General features: G+C 39.9%; 1 protein-coding gene across 1 annotated transcript in view; it reads left to right on the top strand.

Moving 5' to 3' along the window:
* The first annotated feature begins 1862 nt into the window (after positions 1–1862).
* Positions 1863–14882, top strand: part of LOC124253861 (neuropeptide FF receptor 2-like) — a 256788-nt gene continuing 243768 nt past the window's right edge. The window contains exon 1 of the mRNA XM_046687709.1: positions 1863–1957. The gene's annotated coding sequence lies outside the window, so the exon portion shown is untranslated. The remainder of the gene's footprint in view (positions 1958–14882) is intronic.

Raw genomic sequence — 14882 nt, 5'->3', positions numbered from 1 at the left:
GGTGTCCCCACCGTGATATTGCTGGAATATTGCAAAACATCGGCGTAAAACTAACTTTACTCATATGTGTGCGCGCGCGTGGTGTGAATGGATCAGGCCTATGTAAATTGTCAGCGCTAAGTACGTTTGAGGTCGTTCATACCCCTTTGTTTACATCAGCTGTATATCAGTGAAACGCTAGGTGATTACTCTCAATAAACATACCGACATAGATCCGGGTTAGAATTGATCTTCAGTAACCCATGCTTGTCGTTAGAGGCGACTAACGGATCGGGTAGCCACGATGCAGGGTCATGTCTTGACTGTATAGGACCGCATCGCGGCTCTCGGCTAGGGATCGGGTGGGTCAGGCTCGCTGACGGAGTTGATTACATGTCATCGCATTGCGTAGATCGATGGTAATGTGATGTTTATCACTGGATTGTCAGGTCCAGACTCGATAATTTACACATCGTCGCCATATAGCTGGAATACATGTATTGCTGGATGCGGCGTAAAACTAAACTCACTCACTCACTTAGTTGCACATAAGGGCACGAGTCGCACCGCCCCACTCTGTCTCACACTCCTTGAATCACATTATTTTCCATAATGCCAAGCTCTCCCTCATCGCTAAAGGCTCGAATGAAGCAAGTCTAGATTTCTCCAGGTTCAGAATCTCCATCTCGTTGGAGTCTCCTTTTCAATTTAAAGGGTTTATTTGTTACTGTCATAATTATATATATTTAGGGACTAAGCATTCGTATAACCGCCCCATTGCAATTTTCAAGATGGACACCACATAGCTGAGCGTTGTACTTCCCTTGACAGTCGCGTCACTCACTGTATGATATCAGACAGAAAGAATGGTAGACTAATGCTTAGTCTCTGAATATATATAATTTGGATAGTAACAAACAAGCCCATTTAAATTGAAAAGGAGCCCCAGGGAGACCAGCAGAACCTGAGGAAATCTAGACTTGCTTTATTTAGGGCTTTAGCACTGCAGATAGGGCTTGGCAGTAGGGAAAATAATGTAGTTCAGGGACTGTGAGACAGACTAAGGAATGGGTGCAGTTCTTGGGTATTGTGTCCGCAGCTAACTGCATAATTCTTTATATACCCTCTGTGTTTTTCTTTGTTCTTTGTGTTATTCAGAGATAAAACAGGACTTTAGGCCACACTTTTTTTATTACTTGGTTTACGGATTTTTTTTACAGCAGTATTCCTGTCGGTAAGTGGTAAAATGTCATTTTTAAAAATGCTATTTCAGATTTTTTTCCCCTTACTGGCATTCACCAGGCTGTTTATGAAATAATAGAATATGCCATCAGGTACCCAGGTGTTTTCATTTCCTACTATAATAGGGTTTACAAAACTAACTCTTGTTGTCCATATTAATAAAGTCACTTTAATATCTGTCCAGAGTACAGGGTCTTGTTTGCAACGATGCTACAATAGAAAGTCGATTTCAATAAAGTGGATCTTTAAATTATTTTTTTTAATATTTTTATATATCGGCGGTATTTAAATATGGATTTAAAAAAATCCACTTTATAGCAAAATTTACGGTCGGCGGATCCGTTAACCAAGTAATAATCAAAGGTCTGGCCTTAACAAATCCAGTAACAAGATACCATGCGATTCGTTTTAGGTTCGCCTTGTAAAGAAGAATACAATTGGGTTCGTGCTGTTGTTGTTGATAAGATTACACGTGTTAATACTGTCATGAGGTCCCCTTCAAATGGAGATACTTGGATGTCTTATAGATCAAACGGTATTGACGAACACAACCAACCACAAGCACGACCCGAAGGAAATGCCATAATTTATCGAATGACTACGGTACCCGAGGATTTCCGAATGACAACGGCCCGGACAAATCGTGGTGTTGTTGACAGGCGACCGAAAGCCGGATCGTGTAATACAAGCTAATTGTCTACAGTGGCTATTCTGTCGACAGCTCTCAACACTTGAGGTAAGCCGTTATATGTTGATTACAGGGTCGTATGAGTTTATTACCGAGATTTCTAGTTGAAACACATCGAAATAGACACATACCGCGTTTGGGACGGTTCGAAATGTTCAACCCGGAAACGACAGCGAAGTTCGGTTAACTGTTATTGTGTTGGAGCCAAGTTTGTAGTGCACATGTGCTTCGAAACTGCCTTCATCTGGAGTGGAATAGTGGAAGGTGTGTTTTGTTCGTGTTGCAGTGCCGGTTGACGATATAGTGTGAACCCGGACAGTTTCAAACACTGGTCACATACACGTGTCAAAACGTCGGACATGAGTGACTGATTTATTCCGTTTAGTCGCACCTGTCAGTGAGAGGAAGAGAGTTATGTCTTCTTACAACTGTCGAAGGCGATAATGGTCATGTGGTGATGGTGATTATCTCTCTTTTTGTGTTTGTTGTTACAATGTTGTTACATCGTTGTTACATTGTTAAACAACTCTTCTGTGTGAATAGCACATAGTTTATATATGTTGTTTTGTTTTTGTATATAAATACCTGACAGATTAGTTAATCTTAATTATGTTTAAGTTGAGTGTGCAAAGAATTCAATGTATAAAATAGTTTAAATAAAGCAATGAAAGTCAGTTAAATAAATGTTTACACAGTGAACTCAAAAACAGCTAATCGAATGGTTTTCAAACTCTGTGCACTGCATGCGTCATATTATGACACCATATGATTGTTAGCGATACAGCTTCTCGGTGGAGAGTTTGGCAGTTACCGTGGTAGCGGGTAATATTTTTTCCAGTTGTCACCCTCCTGGGAGGGGTTACGCAGAAACGTGTTAAAGCGTCATTGACCAATGAAATTAAAGTATTTTACATGAAGGTAAGATAAATAACAGTAAACTTTCCACGGCCATATATGTGTGTGTGTTGTCATAAAAAATCACTCTTCATTAGTTTTCAATGAAAAATGTACATCTCTGAACACGGTACTGCCATTAGACTTGCAGTGCAGCAATGTCATAGCATTGTGACGTCGTAAGGTTTTGACGTCATAGCATTGTGAGTCATGTGATTGATGACATCTACTGTCAAAGCGATATCTCCTAGGACATGTCGCTTTAATCTCATACAAGCAATATCTCCAGTGGAACACAGTTTTGGGTGATAAATAACAGTATACTTTTCACAGCCGTTTGTGTCGCTGTGTTCTGTAACAACTCTCCCGCCACATTTCAGCTGTAGACTCGCTTTAGAAGATCCGGGTTAGAATTGGTCTTCAGTAACCCATGCTTTTGCCTAAAGAGGCAACTAGCAGGGTCAGGTGGTCAGGCTCGCTGACTGGGTTGACACATGTCATCGTATCCCAAATGCGTAGATCGATGTTCATGCTGATGATACCTGGATTGTCTGGCCCAGATCAGATTATTTACAGCTGGACAATTGCCGAAAGTGCAGCGTAAAACTAAACTCACTCATTCACTCATTTCAGCTGTATGACAGCAGGCTGTAAACAATAGAGACTGAACCAGACAGTCCCAGTGACTGGCTTCATGAGTATCACTTGATTGTTTGGTTCAGACTCTACATCTCAATGATGAAGAGACCAGCTGCATACCATACTGCCTGGCTCTCAGCATTAATGGGTACAATAAGGCCTGGTTGGCTCGAGGTCAGTATAACGCGGTCTGAGTAGGGTATTCATGCTAAACTGCAGCATGGAATCTCGGTGAGCAAGCACTATTAAACCAGCTTATGTCTGGAGCTTTAAGTACAAGCAGCCACATATACACACACATACGCGTCATCATATGAGCTAAATATTCTTCAGTCTGAATGTTAAACCCCATTTCACCTCTACTCACTCACTCACTCCCACCTAACGACACTATCCCCCTCAACCACACTCCCTTATAAACTCATGAACTCATAAGGCCTACAAGAAAATAATGTTGTGGTTCCGATTACTCTGCTAACCGACCTTTGAATTCTGGTAGCTGACCCAATCTTTTTTTCAGCGGAATGAATAAAATAAAACTGCTTCAGATACCATTGTTTTTCCTGGAACCAACAGATATCAGTCATTCTTGATAGAGAAAGTCACATATGTTGGCCGCAAGCTTCATTAGAATAAACAATTACACATTGATAAAATGTGTTATTACTTTGTTCTTTACTTCTGAAAATATGTACAAAAAGATGATAATCTGGACCTACCTACCCTAAATTTTTAAAGAGGAGTAATCGGAAACCGCAACATTTTGTTTTATTTTGGTACCTAAAGTTTAGTACAATAAAGAAATTTGCCACCAATGAATTTGTGTTTGTGTCGACTTCAAATAACCGACCTGACATGTGGAGTAGGTATTTTTACTGATATGAAATCCTCTCTAGTATCATCATGTGTCAGAACAGCATGTGATAGCATGGACATGCATATTGATCTGTTGATTCAAAGTGCATGTAGCTTGTGATCTCAAGTTGACTTAACACTCTGTCTGACAAATGATAATAACACTATCAGCAGGTGTCGTTACTGTACCCAGACTTCATTAAGGCCGAGAGACGATATATGTGGGGCAAATTAATCAGCTCCTCACAGCGAAAGTGACGGTTTATCGGGCCAGGTAATTAGCAGTAGCTCTCACAGCCAGAGCCACATACAGTCGCCAACAGAAAGCACCTCTTATTCAGAAGAGACGACATGTGTGTTGTACTTTTTAAAATCACTTCCAAAATTATTTCAACCACTCGTACTGGAGTAAATGTTGGCTTTTTCTACGAAAGATCCCAATTCCAGCAATCAGAAGAAGTGCATTTAAAGTACTTTGATAACAATTGCTAATCATTATCATAGGCTTGTACAGCGCTTAGCAAATGAACGCACGTCGGCGAAAGGGGATTATGATGTTTTACAGAGGTAAGTGCCTGGTACTTTTCCTTGGGAATGGATACTAAAATACTCTGTGATGCACCTTGATTGAATTAGATGTAATGGTTTAGAGGTTACTAAAATTATATTTCCTTCTAACTAACCTAATAAATAGGAAACAATATACGAAAATTTCAAGGACATACAAAGAATTCAAACACAATAGAATAGTTTGAATTTACTTTAGGCATCATTACGTTGTCATGTTTCATATACTGAAACATAATGTATAAACACAAGTAATTATACATCCAAGCCTCTAATAGATTAAACATAATTGAACTTACTAATTTGAAGTTTACTGAATTGTAACTAGTTGTTTTCCATAATCTAAAGTTCGTAATGTTACCTGCTTAATATAAAGTGATAAGTCGCTACTTTGCATCGAATACATATATACATGTCAGTGTTATTACAACAATGAAATGTTTTACTACGCTTGTTACAAAAGAAAGTAAGTTGGTAATTCAAAACATTGTCACACATGGACAGAAGTAATATCATAAGTTATTACATGTAAGCCATACAAAGGTATTTCAAGCATTTTGTTCAAGCTGTTGAAAGTTTCATGTTGATTTGAATTGTCAGTTTTCTATGCAATTTACATGAGCATTCTGTAAAACGCTTGTATTTGATCTGTGTAATTATCAACCGTGCAATTATCACGCGTATCAATCAACTCAGTCTCTATTGATCCATCGTCAATAAAAGCTGGATAGTATATCAGTTACGGTATCGATACATTATGCGATAATCATTCAAGCAGATTACAGTAATGAGATAATTGAAAGCTCTCTTCGACCTTGAAATAACAGCCTCCGGTAGAATGCATATGTAGTTACGTCCTTGTTGAAAGGTTTGTCCCGTGGACAAGTGTAAAATAAACAGATGCGCTTCGTTATATGATTGGACATCTTGCTTTATGGAGTCACGCCCCTCTGTGATGTTTATACATGCATGCACATCTGTAATCTTATGAACCTCGCTTTGCATTCAGTAAAGATATAGGCACGCCCACCTTCATAAATATTGGGGTGGGGGTGTCAACTGCAAGTTTATACACTATAATAATTCAGTATAGTGTCACCTCGTGAATTCTGTAATGCGGTAATTTTAGTTTGGATAGTCATTCAGATCAAGGTGAAGATTATATTTACATGTACAGCAAACCATTATGTTTTATGTACTAGTTGTGTGCATAAAATGTATATGAAAATAAATACTACCCCTCTACTCAGTGGTTGATTTCAATCGCTTTGTTTTACTTATCGAAAAAACACTAAAATGAGGACAAATAAACTCGCCAAAGTGACTATCTACTCCTATTTGTCTTATGTGTATATTTCATACATCGCTACCAGTGTGTATGTTTACAATACACAAACTGTTACATGATAGCTTGAGTTGATAAAGCCGAAAACCCAGCATATCGACTGGTCAAGGATATAGCCAATAACCAATCTCTATCCAAGCTGCTGAGTGACCAAACGTGCTCTTCAGAAATTTCACCACGCCCCATCACCTGTCCTTTCCTCTGTGACAGGTATCTCATGATACGATTGGTCGCAGATAACATATGACCAGCCACTACATTGAACAGTTGAGATACCGAACGCTCTATTCGGGAAATTTGATGCAGCCCTATCACGTGACTCCTTTGTTTTATGTCTATGCAAGGAATATGTAGTATACATTTTGTATATGTATGTTTGTATGGTCACGTATGTTTTCTGCATTAAATCTGTATGAAATAAAGTGCAATGCTATGAATGTGCTTTGTGCTAGTCACAGACTAGCGCTATAGTACTTTCATTAAAATAATTCAGAACACTAGAAATGTATCGGCAAAACCGCTATTTTCGCCGGGGAAGATTATAAAGTATGAAAGTAAATTCTTCTTTTACAGTATGTCATTGTCATAGATGTTTTGTAAATTTAAACCTCACACAATGATATAAGAGAGAGAATTTGTTAATGTGTGTCTCATCTGTTACATACAAAGAATACATGTGTATGCATATTGTGATAAAATATAAATGTACAAGCCGACAAAAGGTCTACAAGAGAAACTTGCAATAAAATTACATAAAGCTTGCAATACACTCTACATGTATTCACACCTGATTTCTTTCAACATATATCTTTACTGACACAATTAAACAATCAGGACTTGTTTGTACGACTAGACAGTTTCCTGTGATCCCCGAAACCTGCCAGGGGAAATCAGGTGTGACTAGCACTAATTAGTCTCCTGCACAGAGAGGGGCAATCAGCTTAGGGCTTCCAGGTGTTGAGTAGTGATGGGGCTCTCGGGCTTAATGAGTTAATGGTGTTTAACCCCTGTGTTCATTCCGGGAAAAACTATAGGTCCCTAGCATTCTGTGCTTGTCATAAGAGGCTGTTGAATGGATATGATCAAGATTGTGTTTGTGTGGAGAAGGTTATGCTTGTTATCATATCGTCCTACTGGGTACCCATTCACTGCTGGGTGAAATGAAGTTGATACATGTCATCATTTACCAATTGTCTAAACAGATGCACATGTCAGTCATTGGATTGTCGGTCCAGACCCGATCAATGCAGCATTAATCTTAATTAAAAACATTATTTTTTAAAGAGGATTTTTCATTTTCACAGATATCTGTTTATATTAAAAAATCTTTCTAAATGATGTCACTTTTCGGCAGTTGGTAGCCTTGTGGTCGCCTGTAATTCGAAGACGCTTGGTTTTATTCCCCGTATAGGTACAGCCCATTCTTGTGACCTTCATTGTTGAATGTTGGAATAATACCTGGCATAAAACTCACTCATTCACTCAAACCCACTCACTCTCACTCACTCAAACCCACCCACTCACTCAAACCCGACCCACCCACTTAACTCACTTTCTCTCAATTTCACTCCACTCACTCACTCCAAACAGCACTATAAGCTTGACTGTGTTGCCAGTCTAGGTTTTCTGTCAAACATCTGTAGAAAAAAAAAAAAGAAAAAATGAAAAGAACCTGTTGTAAAGACAAGCTGAGGGAAATGTTTACTGTAAAGTTCAACATATACTTTGCCCTGCCCTGCCCTGCCCTGCCCCTGCCCTGCCCTGCCCTGCCCTGCCCTGCCCTGCCCTGCCCTGCCTGCCCTGCCCTGCCCTGCCCCTGCCTGTTGTTTGAAAGAGCAATACCCATAGGTATTTTTAGCCTTACAATTGAACAATGAATCAAACTAAAGCAGTTGAGTTTGTGGACCGGACATATTGAGACCAGGTGTTGAGTATTATCAAACCTGAGAGGATGAAGGAAGGGAGGAGCCTGGTCTGCAGCTGGGAGGGAAAGCTGGTCTTTAAAGTTAGCTTATAAAGTTCAAGGAGTGTGGGATACAGACAAATATATCCTAGCCCATGCAAGTCTATACAGTGTTGTAAGTCTATACAGTGTTGTAAGTCTATACAGTGTTGCAAGTCTATACAGTGTTCCCAGTCTATACAGTGTTCCCAGTCTATACAGTGTTGCAAGTCTATAGTGTTCCCAGTCTATACAGTGTTCCCAGTCTATACAGTGTTGCAAGTCTATACAGTGTTGCAAGTCTATACAGTGTTCCAAGTCTATACAGTGTTGCAAGTCTATACAGTGTTCCCAGTCTATACAGTGTTCCCAGTCTATACAGTGTTCTCTAGTCTATACAGTGTTGTAAGTCTATAGTGTTCCCAGTCTATACAGTGTTCCCAGTCTATACAGTGTTCCCAGTCTATACAGTGTTCCCAGTCTATACAGTGTTGCAAGTCTATACAGTGTTGTCTATACAGTGTTGCAAGTCTATACAGTGTTCCCAGTCTATACAGTGTTGTAAGTCTATACAGTGTTGCAAGTCTATAGTGTTCCCAGTCTATACAGTGTTCCCAGTCTATACAGTGTTCCCAGTCTATACAGTGTTGCAAGTCTATACAGTGTTGCAAGTCTATACAGTGTTCCCAGTCTATACAGTGTTCCAAGTCTATACAGGGTTCCCAGTCTATACAGTGTTCCCAGTCTATAGTGTTCCCAGTCTATACAGTGTTCCCAGTCTATACAGGGTTCCCAGTCTATACAGTGTTCCAAGTCTATACAGTGTTCCCAGTCTATACAGTGTTGCAAGTCTATACAGTGTTGTAAGTCTATACAGTGTTCCAAGTCTATACAGTGTTCCCAGTCTATACAGTGTTCCCAGTCTATACAGGGTTCCCAGTCTATACAGTGTTCTCAGTCTATACAGTGTTGCAAGTCTATACAGTGTTCCTAGTCTATACAGTGTTGTAAGTCTATACAGGGTTCCCAGTCTATACAGTGTTCCCAGTCTATACAGTGTTCTCTAGTCTATACAGTGTTGCAAGTCTATACAGTGTTCCCTAGTCTATACAGTGTTGCAAGTCTATACAGTGTTGCAAGTCTATACAGTGTTCCCAGTCTATACAGTGTTCCCAGTCTATACAGTGTTCCCAGTCTATACAGTGTTGTAAGTCTATACAGTGTTCCTAGTCTATACAGTGTTCCCAGTCTATACAGTGTTCCCAGTCTATACAGTGTGTTCCCAGTCTATACAGTGTTCCAAGTCTATACAGTGTCTCTAGTCTATACAGTGTTCCCAGTCTATACAGTGTTCCCAGTCTATACAGTGTTCCAAGTCTATACAGTGTTCTAGTCTATACAGTGTTCCCAGTCTATACAGTGTTCCCAGTCTATACAGTGTTGTAAGTCTATACAGTGTTCCCAGTCTATACAGTGTTCCCAGTCTATACAGTGTTCCAAGTCTATACAGGGTTTCCAGATTATACAGTGTTCCCAGTCTATACAGTGTTCCCAGTCTATACAGTGTGTTCCCAGTCTATACAGTGTTCCCAGTCTACACAGTCTATACAGTGTTCCCAGTCTATACAGTGTTGCAAGTCTATACAGTGTTCCAAGTCTATACAATGTTCCCAGTCTATACAGTGTTCCCAGTCTATACAGTGTTGTAAGTCTATACAGTGTTCCCAGTCTATACAGTGTTCCAAGTCTATACAGTGTTCCCAGTCTATACAGTGTTGCAAGTCTATACAGTGTTGCAAGTCTATACAGTGTTGTAAGTCTATACAGTGTTCCAAGTCTATACAATGTTCCCAGTCTATACAGTGTTGCAAGTCTATACAGTGTTCCAAGTCTATACAATGTTCCCAGTCTATACAGTGTTCCCAGTCTATACAGTGTTCCCAGTCTATACAGTGTTCCAAGTCTATACAGTGTTCCTAATCTATACAGTGTTCCAAGTCTATACAGTGTTCCCAGTCTATACAGTGTTCCTAGTCTATACAGTGTTGCAAGTCTATACAGTGTTGCAAGTCTATACAGTGTTCCAAGTCTATAGTGTTCCCAGTCTATACAGTGTTCCCAGTCTATACAGGTTCCCAGTCTATACAGTGTTCCCAGTCTATACAGTGTTGCAAGTCTATACAGTGTTCCAAGTCTATACAGTGTTGTAAGTCTATACAGGGTTCCCAGTCTATACAGTGTTCCCAGTCTATACAGTGTTCCCAGTCTATACAGTGTTGCAAGTCTATACAGTGTTCCCAGTCTATACAGTGTTCCAAGTCTATACAGTGTTGCAAGTCTATACAGTGTTCCCAGTCTATACAGTGTTCCCAGTCTATACAGTGTTCCCAGTCTATACAGTGTTGTAAGTCTATACAGTGTTCCCAGTCTATACAGTGGTCCCAGTCTATACAGTGTTCCCAGTCTATACAGTGTGTTCCCAGTCTATACAGTGTTCCAAGTCTATACAGTGTTCCCAGTCTATACAGTGTTCCCAGTCTATACAGTGTTCCCAGTCTATACAGTGTGTTCCCAGTCTATACAGTGTTCCAAGTCTATACAGTGTTCCCAGTCTATACAGTGTTCCCAGTCTATACAGTGTTCCCAGTCTATACAGTGTTGCAAGTCTATACAGTGTTCCCAGTCTATACAGTGTTCCCAGTCTATACAGTGTTCCAAGTCTATACAGGGTTTCCAGATTATACAGTGTTCCCAGTCTATACAGTGTTCCCAGTCTATACAGTGTGTTCCCAGTCTATACAGTGTTCCCAGTCTATACAGTCTATACAGTGTTCCCAGTCTATACAGTCTATACAGTGTTCCCAGTCTATACAGTGTTGCCAAGTCTATACAGTGTTCCAAGTCTATACAATGTTCCCAGTCTATACAGTGTTCCCAGTCTATACAGTGTTGCAAGTCTATACAGTGTTCCCAGTCTATACAGTGTTCCAAGTCTAGTGTTCCAAGTCTATACAATGTTCCCAGTCTATACAGTGTTCCCAGTCTATACAGTGTTCCCAGTCTATACAGTGTTTCCAAGTCTATACAGTGTTCCCAGTCTATTTTCTCCTGGACTCCACCAAAAGTTCTTTAAGAAACTATCATTAAAAATTTTGACACAGTTCACTATTTGTTACTGCAGGGAGGAGTGCAGAGAAAGGGACAGCCAGGTGTTCAGAAAGGATGGAGACGGCACAGCACAGGCTAATGAATCAATAACTTGGTGGGCACTTGTGCACGTGCTTCTCTAACACCTGGCTGTCCCTTTCTCTGCACTCCTTCCTCGTGTAACAAAATGGTGTACTGTGTCAAAATTTTAAATGATAGCTTCTTAAAGAACTTTTTGATGGAGTCCGGAAAATTTTCAAATATAAGAAAGCTGTTGGGTATTAGTAAATGATAAACGTGTACTATTTATATTTATGTGGCAATTTTGTACAATGATAAAATTTGCAATTCATCGGTCCGTTTCTGATTCAAACGGACTGTACATAATGCAACAGCATATTTCTGATATTACATATTGCATTAATAACTGTGCAACTGGAATTTGACTGGTGCAACTAGGTTTCTATCTTAGGTCGCACCTGGTGCAAGTGGGTTAACATCTCCTAAATCGAGCCCTGTTACAGTTATGATCCACAAGAACCCACCTAAAGCCAGAATACTTGTATGCTCCAGAGGATCAGTGTTCTACAACACCGTCCAGTACCTCTCCCATATCCTAACACCCTTAGGCAAAGATGGCAAGTCCTACATCAGCAACTCCTCCTCTTATGAAAAGATGTTTTGTTTAACTTCCATATTATGTATATGTAACAATATGAACTGTGATATTCCTCATTTTTATTTATATGTATGTGGCGCCCTGCGTGTCTCATAAGCCATATTGGCCGGACACTGTATATAATATTTGTGTATTTTTATTGTCAGTGTTTTACAGTGTGTCACACCAAAATAAAATAATTTTCTTCTTCTTCTTCTTCTTCTTCTTCTTCTTCTTTGGGGTAGCCTAGTGGTTAAAGCGTTTGCTTTCGTCACAATCAAGATCCGGGTTCGTTCCCCACATTGGTACAGTGTGTGAAGCCCATTTCTAGTGTCCCCCGCCATGATATTGCTGGAATATTGCTAAAAGCGGCGTAAAACCATACTCACTCACTCACTCACTCTTCTTCTTCTTCAAAGTTAAATTTTTGCTTACCCGATTTTTAAACGTAGTATATTTGTTCCTTTAAAATTTGGCTAAACTTGTCCTACAAATGCCAGCGGCTGAAGGGATGATGTAAATCCAATTAGGGTCCATGCAGGTAGCAAAGGCACTGTAAGTCCCCATGGTCCCTAGCATTGTGATCTACATTGTATTGTCCAAAATGATTTTCTACTTTTAAAAAAATATATGCTAGCTAGTTTAAACTCAATCTGTGATTATATTTATATATAAATCTAGTGCTTTTACTGTCCTTCGTTGACAGGGTTGTATATATTATATGTACGTATTATGCATTTAGAACTAGTTTTAGTCACGATATGGCTGAAATATTGCCGATGTGACTTTAAATCTTAACTCACTCACTCACTCTTCTTCTTCACTTTAACGTCAGCTTGGCAACATTACAGCTATATAATGGCAGTCTGTAAATGATCAAGTCTGGATGAGACAAACCAGTGATTGGCATAATGAGCATCCTCTCACAACTGGATATGATGTCATGTCAACTAAGTCAGTGAGTCTGACTACCTGGTCACTTCTTATAATACACATGGGTTGCTGAAGACCAATTCTACCATGGATGCATGAAATCAAAAGAAATAAAAATATGGTACTTGTTGTTATCAGGGCTGTTACGATTCAATCACATATTTGGGGCTCCTTTCACGAAGCAACCTTTACTAAGGTTAACCATAACTCCCATTCTTAAACATTGCACTAAGGTTACCTTAGTGACTTATGATCACCTTAGCTTTTGTGAAAGGAGGCACTGGTTGGCGTTTGGCATGAAAGGGATTAAACAAGAAAAGAAGTAAAAACAGTTACCACTGAGTGGAGATTGCCCACTGAAATAAATGGGACATGAATGAGGTTTGATTGTTTGGTCCCAGGGCATTCCGAAGATGTGAAAAGATGGCATTTGTTGTTACCCAGCCTGGTGCCCTGGTCCCAGGGGCGGTGGGGTAGCCTTGTGGTTAAAGCATTGGCTCGTCACGACGAAGACCCGGCTTGAATCCCCACATGGGTACAATGTGTGAAGCCCATTTCTGGTGTCCCCTGCCGTGATGTTGCTGGAATATTGCTAAAAGCGGCGTAAAACCAAACTCAGTCAGTCAGTCAGTGGGCCCAGCATTCAGGGGATGAAACAAATACCAAGCAAGCTGGATTCTGTATGTGTCTGGGTGGGGTATCCTTGTCAAACTGCAACATTGTATCGCCAGGGACGAAGACCATAACAGTATCTAAGTCAGTACTTATACAGGGGCGGTAGGCATAGTCTTGTGGTTAAGACGTGTGCATGACACGCTGAAGACCATTTCTGGTGTCCCTCAATATGATATTGCTGGAATACTGTTAAATATATTGTGGTGTAAAACCCAGCTTTCTCACTCACTCACGCACTCACTCATGCACTCGCTCTCTCATGCACTCACTTTCTCTCTCACTCACTCACTCACTCACTCACTCACTCACTCACTCACTCACTCACTCACTCACTCTCACTCACTCACTCACTCACTCACTCACTCACTCACTCGCTCACTCGCTCACTCGCTCACTCGCTCACTCACTCAACCAGCAGCCACATAAATACACACAGCCTGCATGTTAAATCTTGAACCCGATGTTAAAACCCAGTTCACTTCATCTCATGTTAGAGAATTAAGTTGATTAAGAGATGCAAGAATGAACCAACTTCTGATAAACGGTTTGGCGCCAGAGCGGACATGAAGTGAGGATCTCTATAATAATGGCAACATTCAACAAAATTCATTCAAATCCCAATTCAAATCCTTGGAATATTTGGCTCCTTTGGAAAGATGGAGTCCAAGATTATTAGCTTTGCTTTTGTTATAAACCAATCTTAATGACATGAAGGCAGACATTTGCAGGCTCTGTGCAGTTTAATGATCAATGTCCGGGTTTAGTTCAAGTTTTAAATTCATATAAAAATAAGAGTTATGTTTAGCTTTTAAAGTATTGTAATTTGTTCATGTTTGCAAAGTAAATGGCGTCTTGAAACAAGCATGTTTATCTGTTGTGATCCTCAGTTTTAGGAGCAGTGAATGTGTCAATTTGATCTCTGATTTAACTTTGATGCAGGGTTTCAAAGAGTTTTATGTGTGCTGTGAGCATTTACTTTTCAAACAGTTCTGTATCAATATTCATGGTTTAGTTTATATTAAAATAATCTTTCTGTGAATGTTGTCACCACACATTGTCATCAAACAAAGATGGTGTTATCTGAAGAATGTTATCGATGACAGACGATAAATGTTTTTATTCCTCTGATGGAGAGTGATGTGTGATGCTATTCCATGTGCCTGTCTGGCCTCCTCACCTTTAAAACAAGCAGTCAGTGCAGAGATGTATTCCTAAAACACCATGCCGCCATATACCGTATTCACCCCCATGCATGTGCCTGTCTGGCTTCCTCACCTTTAAAATAAGCAGACAGTGCAGAGATGTATTCCTAAAACAC

Source organism: Haliotis rubra, unplaced genomic scaffold (genome assembly GCF_003918875.1).
Source record: "Haliotis rubra isolate DU_JTF1 unplaced genomic scaffold, ASM391887v1 Scf556, whole genome shotgun sequence".
In the NCBI taxonomy this organism is placed as follows: Eukaryota; Metazoa; Mollusca; class Gastropoda; order Lepetellida; family Haliotidae; genus Haliotis; species Haliotis rubra.
Note: the sequence above shows the minus strand (reverse complement) of the source record. Positions and strands in the feature narration are given on the sequence as shown.